The following is a 10,975-nucleotide window of genomic DNA, read 5'->3' on the forward strand; positions in this document are numbered from 1 at the left end:
TCTCCCTGCCCCTCCATTCAAAATGTGCCCACTGTCATGCTTCACTGTCACAGATTCATTCAGTGTGGATGAAGAGTGATGGAGCATTGAGCAGAGAGGAGGCACATCTGAGGATAAGTGAAGCAAGGAGGATGGATCCCCGCGGCCATCTTCCAAAAGCTGTGCAGTCGTGACCTCTCCAGAGGCTGCCAACAGTGACAAGTCACACTGCATGACGCAGAGATGGAGACAGAGAGACATGTGAATGAGACATGGACATAGAGTGAAAGACGGTGGGAAAGAGGTTTTAAAAAGAGAAATAGCTACTAAAAGATAGAGAGAAACTGGCAGTCATTACATGATTGTAACGACAGCTTGACAAAAATACTCCCAGCTAACCTTGAGTGATCAACAAGGGCAGCCTGTCTGCGTTGCAAGTGACATCGTGACCAAGTCAGCGCAATGGAAGTGTGTGTGTCACCTACATGTGTCAGTAGTTGTTATCTGTGTGTATGTGTGTGCGTAGACAGAGGAAATAACACATCACCCCATCAGCAAAGTGCTACTTCCCATTTTTTGCAACAATCACAGCTAAAGAGACAATGCTCAGCAAAACAGAAGAGCCAATAGACAAAAACCTTCCTACTGAAACACGCAGGGACAAGATTCGTCATGGCCGCCCTTCTGTCACTCTGTAAGGACAGACAGGAAGCTAGTGAGTGCTGATTGTTAGTCATGTATGAGCCTCTTGATTGTGTCTGACTGGAACCTAAATGACCTGGGCACGCTGCTGCTGCTCATTTGCATTTCTTTGCTTTGCACACGCGGGTGGAAATCTCATAAGATGAGGCTGCTGGTCAAAGATGTTGACATGTAAAACATCAAAGGATGTGTAAGAAATACACACCCGAATGCTATTAAACCTGCTACGTGCAACGCTTCACCACCAGCACCCTCCCACCCAATGATGAGCACTCCCCACTCGATGCGTCATGTAAGTCTACTCCATCAGAGGTGCTCGTCGGATGGTTTAAATCAACACGTTCTCACTCCAACTCCCAACCAAAGTGAGAGCTTTGTCTTCATAATTGGGACACGGTCAAACTTTTTTTAGTGTTTGTTGGCCACTGCCAGGGTTTTCCGCCTTCACAGATTCTGTTTGTGATATTCATGAACAGGATTCTCAAGAGGCAGCCTGGGAAATGTGAGGTTTGGGGACCTCAGAGTGCATTTTTGCTCTTTGCAGACGATGCGGTGCTGTTGGCTTCATCACACTGTGACCTTCAGCATGCAGTGGGGTGGTTTGCAACTGAGTGGTCAGAGTGACAGTCAGCACCTCCAAGTCTGAGGCCATGGTTCTCTGCTGATTTCCTCCCATCTGGGTTAGGTTAGAGTTACTGAGTTACTGCCCTAAGTGGCTGTTTTTTCCACCAGGAAAAGTGCCACAAAAAGCTAGTATTTTAAGTCAAAACATGGCCTTCTCCATAACCACCACTAAGTGCTTTTGCCAAAACCCAACTACCTGTTAGCCCAACACATTCTCATCCCAACTAGTCACATTTTACAGCTTTGTCAGTGGACTTCTGCGTCTCTATATTGCTAGTTAGGTATCCTTCTGCAACAGTTGTTTACTCTCCGGGATGCCACTACCATGATGTCAACAAATGCACATGGTGCGATAAAATTCTGATACAGGACAAAATTCCAAAATGTCCACTATATAACAGTGATTTGCAGAAATGTAAAATGCCAGCATTTTTTCTGGCTTTGGGCTGACTCCAAACATGCAAGGCCAAAAACTGTACCAAGGTTCGATAAGTTGATTTTCTTTATCTTTTGCCCTTATATAAACATTAATCCTTTCTGTCAGAAGCAAAGGGTATACTTTAGAAAAAAATAAAGAGAGTTTGGGGTTGTCCCCTTGATTAATTGTCTGTCCTGAGACCTTTGTTGCATGTCATCCATGTTGCTCTCTACCAATGTTTCCTACCGGGCGCTATTCATTACTTTTCAGACAGCTGAAGTAATTAAAGTATCTTCACAATGTCTGAGGATGAAAATGTGTTAATAATGTGTAATCACACTGCTGAATGCATTTTTCATTCTTCTCCACGGATATTCAGTGAAGGCCATTTCCTGTTCAGATTGTTCAGAAGAATAAAGGAGTGCAAAGAAAATTCACTCACAAGTCATGGAGCTGATAACGGCTCCATGTCAAAGAGTGATGCATGGTATTTCTGCTGTTGTATTAAACTGGTGACTGATCTATCTTCGCCAGCCACACTCCCTGGTTAAATGAGGTTTAGATGGGTTTCCTCTGGTAACATGGAAGCAGCTGTCATTTCTATGTCCATTTGCAAGGTCTGCCTAACAGTTTTTGAATTACCTGGTGAATCACTCAGAGGAGAGGCATTAAATTACAATGATTGTACTTAAAAAAAAAAAGCGCTCGCAGAACAAACGGTCATGGGCCTGGTGCCTCATAATAAACCAGAATACTCTTCTATGCTGTCTTTATTGAAGATGCAAATATACTTGATATGCCAGTAAATCTTTCGGAGGAAGACAGGAAAAGTAATTTACATGTGTTTGATTTATTCCCCAGCATACTCCACAAGCCTTCCTTTAAAATTCAACAACTACTGACAAGCAGTCCGCCTGTCTCCCCAGGCTTCCCCACATGCTAAACAGGAAATGCATTTATGAGAGTCCACATTGGATACAGGGACCAGTTGTTGTGTTATTAAGCCTCTTCCTGCGTCCTCAAATACTTTGAAAGATGCTTCAATTACAGAAATCGGCAATTCATTCAAATGCCTACAGCAGCCTACTTGTAAAACCTTCTGCATCACTTTTGGATATTCGGGGATGACGTTTCTATTTATGGTTGTTACATGCATTGTGTATTTTCATAATACAAATCCATTTTTACAGGAATTGTACAATTTCCGCTCGTTAAGTGTATACAGACTTTTTCAAAATAAACTTACAAGTTTGGTAAAATACTTGTTTTTAGGTTTACTTCCTAAGAGTTTAGACAACAAAAGCCCGTGGTTACATTTAGGCTGCCAAAGTCTGTGGTTAGGTTTGGGCAACAAAGGTCTGTTGTTACGTTTAGGCAGCAAACATCTGTGGTTAGGTTCAGGGAAAAAAATGTGTTTTGGCTTAAAATAAGGCTTTTGTTACCAATGTAAAGTCCCCTCATATGACATAGGTCACATGACGTGCATCACATGTCACAAGCATAGCGTGCTACACCTACCACACACTAGGTTGTTATTTAAATAACTCGGGTGACTTTGGTGGTCGTCCGACAGAAAATTTTGATATATTTTGATTTATTTGATATTTTTATATATTTTTGTTCTTTTACTGCATTAGTTTATGGTCTAAATGTCTGTAATTTTGTGTTTCTGCGTTTCTGCACAAATTGTGTGTGTTTGACTAAGCAGCAAAGTCAGAGTAAAACAGTGGCTAAGTGATGATTTCTGATATTTAAAAAAAAAAAAGAGAGAAGCATCACATCTACTGTCTGTTACACAACAGTTGTACATACATCAGCCACACTTCGGACCAAGATTTTAGTTGGTCTCAAAATCAGTCTCTGAGTATCCAAATCCACAGCAGGCACACATTTATACATTTTTTTGTCCCAGGCTTAAGATAACAGCATAATTTGGACTTCTGAGATGCTGTAGTGAAATCTATGCAAACACCCTCACCATGTGTCAAAGCTCCTTCTCACCCTGCTGAATACTTCTTGAATGCAACTGACAAACACACTGCTAACGGGAACTTACGCCTGAATCCTCTTGATGATTTCTCTCCTCTTCTGTGGGTGACTCACAGGTCACAGACGCTCACAATTTCCATTAAGCCTTTTTGATTTTGTGTTCAAGGACTATGTTAGGCGAGGGAGGGACCTACGTGCATGCTGGTTTTCCTCGTCCTGAGAGCATGACGATCTCCACAGCAAAGAGAGAGAGTCTTTTTACGACTGGGTGCCCTGGAGCCTGGTCAGGGCGTGACGTCGACTGGCCTCCAAACCAGTCCCTCTCCCTGCAACTACAATTACTCTCAGTGTCCGTCACAGTGATACACACAGACACACCGCTGCACACACACCTGCCCACCTCATTTCAGAATTACAGCACACCTCAGGTCTTGACTACATGCCGTCAGTCACCTCGGGGACGTGATGCATAATTTGTTGCCTTGTGAGTCCCCCCTCACTTCCTCCCTCATCCATCAGCAGTCAAGGACATTTGTGGGGAATTGCCTTCCTCCTCTGATAAGGGCGCTGTGATGTCAGAAGCCTAGTCGCTGTGGGGACGATGACTCATGCACATCACTGGAGGAACCACCCCCCCCAATCACTCCCCCACTCTAAGCATATCCCCACACACTCATCCCCATGCACTGACCTGCTTCATTTTACCCCCTCATATTCCCTCATGGACTCACTACTCTGCACTATCAGCGCAGTAATTGGTTGCTTCTCTGCAAGAGATGTGGACGGGGTTGAAAAACAACTACAATATGGAGATGAAGTCCACAGTATGAGTCATGAACAGCCCGTGACATTTCTCTCACAGCCAGCCAACAGTCACTATCTCTAATATGAATCCAGGAAAAGTATGACACAAACATTTTTAATTAGAAAACAAAGCCTACTTTTCTCTGTTATCTGGTTATGTAGCAAGAGGTAACCTTGAATTATCTGCAACCCACTAAAGCTTTCCAGAAACCACATTTTTAGCTCCAAATGCATGGTACAAACATGTTCACAGACTGTTCAATCTGTACTCCCAGCCCAGTTTCTGACTGACTGGATCTCATTCCTGTTCTTGTATAATCATCAGCAGCTCATTGTTTTCACCTGGTGTCTCAGGTGTAATGAGTCTTTCTGACTGAACGCCCAGTTTTTACCACAAAGTAAGCAAGCAAGCACAACTTAATTTATGTAGCACATTTCATTTATGTTGGTAGCACAATGTGTTGCACAAAGTGCAAAGTACAATTTGCAAGCACAAAGTAATTTTTTATTCAAAATAAAATAAAAATAATACTAACAGTAGACCAGTAAAAGAGAATAGTATATATTAATTAAAATAAGTTTTAAAAAGTAAAAACTGAATAAAATACAATAAATAAACAAACACATTAGTAAAACCAACAAACTAAGAAAATAATAGATAAATCAATAAACCAGTAAAAATAAAAGCACACCTGAGTGTAAAACCAATAAATTAAATTAACATAAAATAAAATAAAATGAAATAAAATGAAAAAAATTAAATAAAATAAAATAAAAAATATTTGGCCCAGAATACTTGAATGCACATCTAAAAAGGAATGTCTTCAACTCAACCTTAAAAACTGACACTGTTGCGGCGCTCTTAATGTCATCAGGTAACATGTTCCTGCAGCTTGAAGCATGAAAGCTAAAGGCACTTTCGCCTGCATTTGTGGAATCTTGAGGAATAACCAGGCGACCTGTGGGGTCGAGCTTAGGGGTCAAGCTGACTCATATCTTACAAGCATATCAGAGAGATATTTGAGTGCCTGACCTTGTAAAGCCTTAAAAACAAGAGACAAAATGTGCCACTGAAACACTCCAACGGAGATGGTGAAATCTGATGTGACATGTCATTTAAGTGCAGCACAAACTGAGTCATGATGGTCTTTTTGTCACTGCTCAGAGTCCTGTGAGACAAACAAGACCTTTCATACTATGAAATCACAGTGTATTTAAAACATGTAATTAGAAGCATACAGTTCAGTGGAAAGAAAGCAGTTATAAATGATTTTTCAAGGACCTTATGTAACCACATTTTCTTTAGCTTTTGGCAGATTATTTACTCAATATGATACGTTGACTGTGTAGTTGTTAAAGTTGTTGTCTACTTTCCCCACATTTCTCCAGTTAACTGACAAACCCCTGAACATGAAAAAAATGGAGTTATGATGTAGTTGCTTTATATTATTTCATACAAAGTTTATAATTAGCTTTCCATAAAAAGGTGTCACTTAACCGTCAGAGGAAACAAGCATCAGTGTGACAGTGGTGATCAGCACTTCTCTGAGAGGTTTGTGTGGGTTTTATTCTCCTTATGAAGAATGATGAAATTCAGACGGGGTTCACTGGGATTCCTCTGATGTTTCCCCTGTTCCTTCTAAATGACGAAACCCATGATATTACAGAAGTGGGTGTATTTTCTGTGGCAATAATGTTTTCTCAAACGTCAAACACATTCAACTCCCACAGATAGATTAATATGGATTGAGCAGATAAACGTCTAATTTTCTGTACGACTGACTGATGGTTTTTCTGTTAAAGGGGACAATCAAGACTGATTCAATAAGCCAGTGATGTCTGAGTGTCATAGCAACTCTGAAAACACAAACTCACAGTGTTTTTCGTGAAAATATTTGTATGCCTGCTGTTTTTTTCACAACGATCTCTCTTTGTCTCTCTGATGTCACAGTTTACTCAGGATGTTCAGCCATGAGATTCGCAGTGCGTTTGTGCAGCCTAGTGGTGCAATAAGATTTAGGCAACATATCTGAACATATCAGAACATTGTGTTCAGATAGTCTAAGTCAGTCCTGCAGGGTCTGTATGCATCTCCATTTTGTTACATTAAAGTCCTCCTAACATCTGATTCTCCAGTTTGTCATTTTCTGCAGTTAAACAAACTCTGTTTTAATCAGAAGGTTCTGAGAGCTAGATTTCACCTCTGTGACAGAGCTGTTTGAAGCATCACATGGGTTAAATTTGCAGTCAGTAGTACATTAACACATTTAAAGCACTTTGTTAGATTCTATGCTTCATGTTTTTTAGCAGGGCCTGAATCTGTTCGAAATTATCCTTGCAGAAGTACAACGCCACAGATGTATCAGACAGGGCATGCAGAGTGTTAGAAAGGCACTTTGATGTACATTTTGCTGTCAGAACATGATTATCTTTATCATTATTTGTAAAATTTTGAGTATTATGTTATCATTATTTATGTCTAAACTGCCCTGCAGTATGAGAAACTTCCTAACTACATTTGTCGTGATACCCATTAAGTGAACTCAGCCCACCTCAATAGAAACTTACAACAAATCCAATCACTTTGAGATTCAAGAGACCACATGGATGATGCTATTGCACATAGCACAATCATTCGGGCTCCTTACCCGATGGCTTTGTTTGTTCATGTGAAATACAGTTGTATTGTTTACTGGACATGCTATCCAGCCATGAGTATTTAGCTTTAAAATGAGGCCTTTAAATTCTGATATCGGCCACCTCCAGTCCAGTCATCTATTGCACGCTATAAACTTTTTACGTGTTCAGACTGAAGTCACACAGCAACAAATCAGATACTGAACCAACACGTATGAAATCAGCCAGGATTTTACCTTGTGCTCAACACTGTAAAAATGATTGTTGTCCCACACGAGAAAAAAAAAACATGTTGTGAACGTCATCTTAGATTCCAGATTGCCCCGAAAGATAACAAAAACTCAAAGCATACAAAGAAAACAACTGTGATGTTGGTCTCTCCAAAATATAAATGTGAATGTTGACTGAGTGGAAATCTTTGGGACCACCTGCCAGGCTCTGTAGAATCACTATGAATAGAAAATCACTGACACAGTGGATCGATGCAGCAGCGTCAGACACAAACAGGCTCAGCAGATTTCTGTCAGTGTGCAGATATAAAACAGTAGGTTAGTGGTGACATAACAAATCATCATTGATCATTTCCAGGCCTCTTGTGCCTCCCAGTGGTTTGTGCTGCACTGTGTCACAGTAATATGGTTTAGTGAATAGTGATATCACCTCATATAGAGATAACTATCTTGCAGTAGTATTGGACAATATTGTAAACTGCAGCCATCATATAGTTTAATATATTTGGTTTATTAATTACATGATGTCATTATTGGTTTTATTCCTATTATTACCTCTGTATGCTGATAGCACACAATGACATACAGAGCACAATATGATATGATATGATATGATATGATTTTTACCTTTTTTGTGATAAAAGTAAAAGATGAGACGTGAGTTCAACTGTCAGTTCAAGCTGATCAACAGGAACCACAGACTGTTTTAATCCTCTAGGTGGCAGCATCCCGCTGAATACGACACTGTGGCAAACCAGCCAAGAAGGGGCCTGTTGTCCCTCACACTGCACTGTCATGTGCTGTGAGTATAATGTAAAATCCCAAAAGCAGACACACATTTACTGCCATGAAAAGTCAGATACAGGAAATATTTTAGAATTTGATTTAATAACAATAACAACAACAATAATGATAAATTGTATATCTTCAAATAAGATTTTAATACTTTTTCTACTGTCACAGCCCAGGCTCAGTAATCCACACAAAGATGGAGATCACGCAAATAAAGGTTATGTATAATTATGTATAATACTTTAGCCAAATGCATAGTCTACCTGAGCAATCCTAATGTTAGCATCTGCTTCCCCCTCAGTAACCTTGGTCAGGTCCCAGGAGAACTTCGAGAGAGAGAAATCACAAACAAATATGATCCGCAGGACACAATGTCACAAAGTTCAACACAAGACAAGAGTGTCTGCTCACATTACTTTAATTTTAATCTGGCAAAAGTGTTCATTTGTGAAAGCTGTGGGACGACACTTGCACCAACATACATGTTTAAACTGTAGCATGCCCAAATGGGCCCCAATGACAAGAGGGCGAAGATGGTTCACATTAACCCTCTGAAAGAAGTTACAAACTGGCTGATTAACTGCACGTCCACATGTTCTGAACGCTACAGCTCCAGCCCCTACCTTACTAGGACTACCCAAGAGCTGATAAGGATGATCAAGATGAGGTACAGCAAACACTGGTTTGGCACACAAAATAAATTTTCACATTTTCCAAATCATGACCACAATCCAAAGACAAACAGCAGTTTGCTTAAGCCTTCGAATCTTGGACGAGTCCCCATTTAGTCAATGCTCAGGCTCAGCGAGCTAGACATAGAGGGAGATCACACAAGATTAAAGTAATTTAGACAATGCTTAATTTTGAAATTTAGCAAAATTATGGTGATAGATTGATCTGTAGTCTGTAAAGAGGTGCTGATTGTAATGGGTGGTGTGTTTGTGGTGCTGTGAATGCAAATCAAGACAGTAGCTGATGACGGTGAGAGAAAGAGCCAAAATGAGGAGCCAGCCTAAATAACCTCGGCCCAGCATGCTCAGGTGGGAATCAATCAAGGTTGATTGCTCCGCCCATCTCTACCTGCAAAGAGGAAAGCACAAACAGCACAGGGTCACACTACTGAGACACTGAGGCACTGCTGCTTTACATTTTTGGCAACTCTTTATTTAAATGTCCATCTTTTTAGACTATTTCTGTCATTTAAACATCTTACTGTGTCACTCAGTCCGTTTATTTATAGAGTATATTTGACAATTTACTGCACATTAATCTGAAATTGAATAGTTCAGGTTCAACTAAATTATTGAGAATAATTTGTATTCTATAAATAGTCTTTTAAACAGCTACAGAATAAATTAAAACTAATAAACTCTTTTAAATAGTCAATAAACTTTCTGTAGGCGTACTGTCTGAATAAAGTTTAATCTAATTTCTTTTACGCACCCTAAAACAAATGTGTCCATTTCAACACATGTTGAAATGTCCATTTAAAGATGTAACATGCTTTTGTGTCTGTGTCAGACATTATCAGCTGCACAGACGGACACAGCCGGTGATAGTCAGTGTTGATGTGTCAGTCTCAGTTGATGTGTATCTTTAATCTAAAGCAGATTATTTGTACTCACATTGAGTTCTTTATGACGCTGAGGGAACAAAATCTTCATTATCACTGTGTTTCGGTGTCACGCTGTGGTTTTGAACAACTTGGGAGGTCAAGCCTCTTGACTGTTTTTCACAAGCTGTGATCACTTGAGAGGAATATTACATGTGGTGGATGCTCATGTGGTCTGTTATAGAGGGAAAAAATAAGTCTCCCCACAAGACTGCTTTGATCACACAGACATCATGTGAGCTTCGACAGAACCGTGATATGTGCGGACCGCTGGAGGTACTCTGACACACTCTAATCACTCTTTTGACTCACGTGAAACCTGAAAACAGAAAGAGCTGTCCAACGTCCGAATGAATAACAAGTCATACCTGGTGCAGGGGACAATACTGAGACATGTCACATGTCTCTCTTTTAATGTCATATGCCAACATGACATGTTTTTAATAGATTCATGTAGTTCTTACAGACATTTTAGTGCTGTCAACCCTCTTTTACTGACATACATTAGGGATGATGTCTTTTTCGTTGTTAAATAGAATATTCAGTATTTTACTGAGGGATTTTATTCTCTCCAGGGATGTAAATCCTTTAAAACTGGACTGAGATCTTTGATAAAACTATTCTTAAATAAATGTCTACTTACCAGCATTTTTCCAGGGGGTTCAACCGCATCTCACTGTCCTCATTACCAGGTGGAATCCGTTTAGTTGTCCAGCTGTTGTCTTCTGATTAATGCTTTTTTGTACATATATTTTTAAAGCTCCATCTCTTGATGTAACCTATGACATAGTTGAAAATTCAGGAAAAACTGAGTAAGTGGACCTTGACTTAGGACTCTTCTTTTGTGTCTAACTACTGTATTTGAGGCCAAAAATGGTCGACAGATACTCTCAGAGCTCACATTTGTTAAACAGTACATGTTCTATGACTGTGTTTACATTTTCTTTGTGTTTGTGCCCCTTATAATGCAGCAATATTGACCTATGACCATAGAAAATGTAAATTTTTCTATTCTTTCGCATGATCATTTTATGACCCACTAAAGGGGTCCAAACCTCAATGCTAGGAATTGAGGTGTCGCAGTATACTGGTATTTATGATAACCATGATATGTAAAAATGAAATATTGATATCATGTTAATGAAACATATATGATTATACTGTATAAATAATTCAGCGCCTCTTAGC

Source organism: Plectropomus leopardus, chromosome 3 (genome assembly GCF_026936395.1).
Source record: "Plectropomus leopardus strain MGB_pleo_1.0 chromosome 3, ASM2693639v1, whole genome shotgun sequence".
In the NCBI taxonomy this organism is placed as follows: Eukaryota; Metazoa; Chordata; class Actinopteri; order Perciformes; family Serranidae; genus Plectropomus; species Plectropomus leopardus.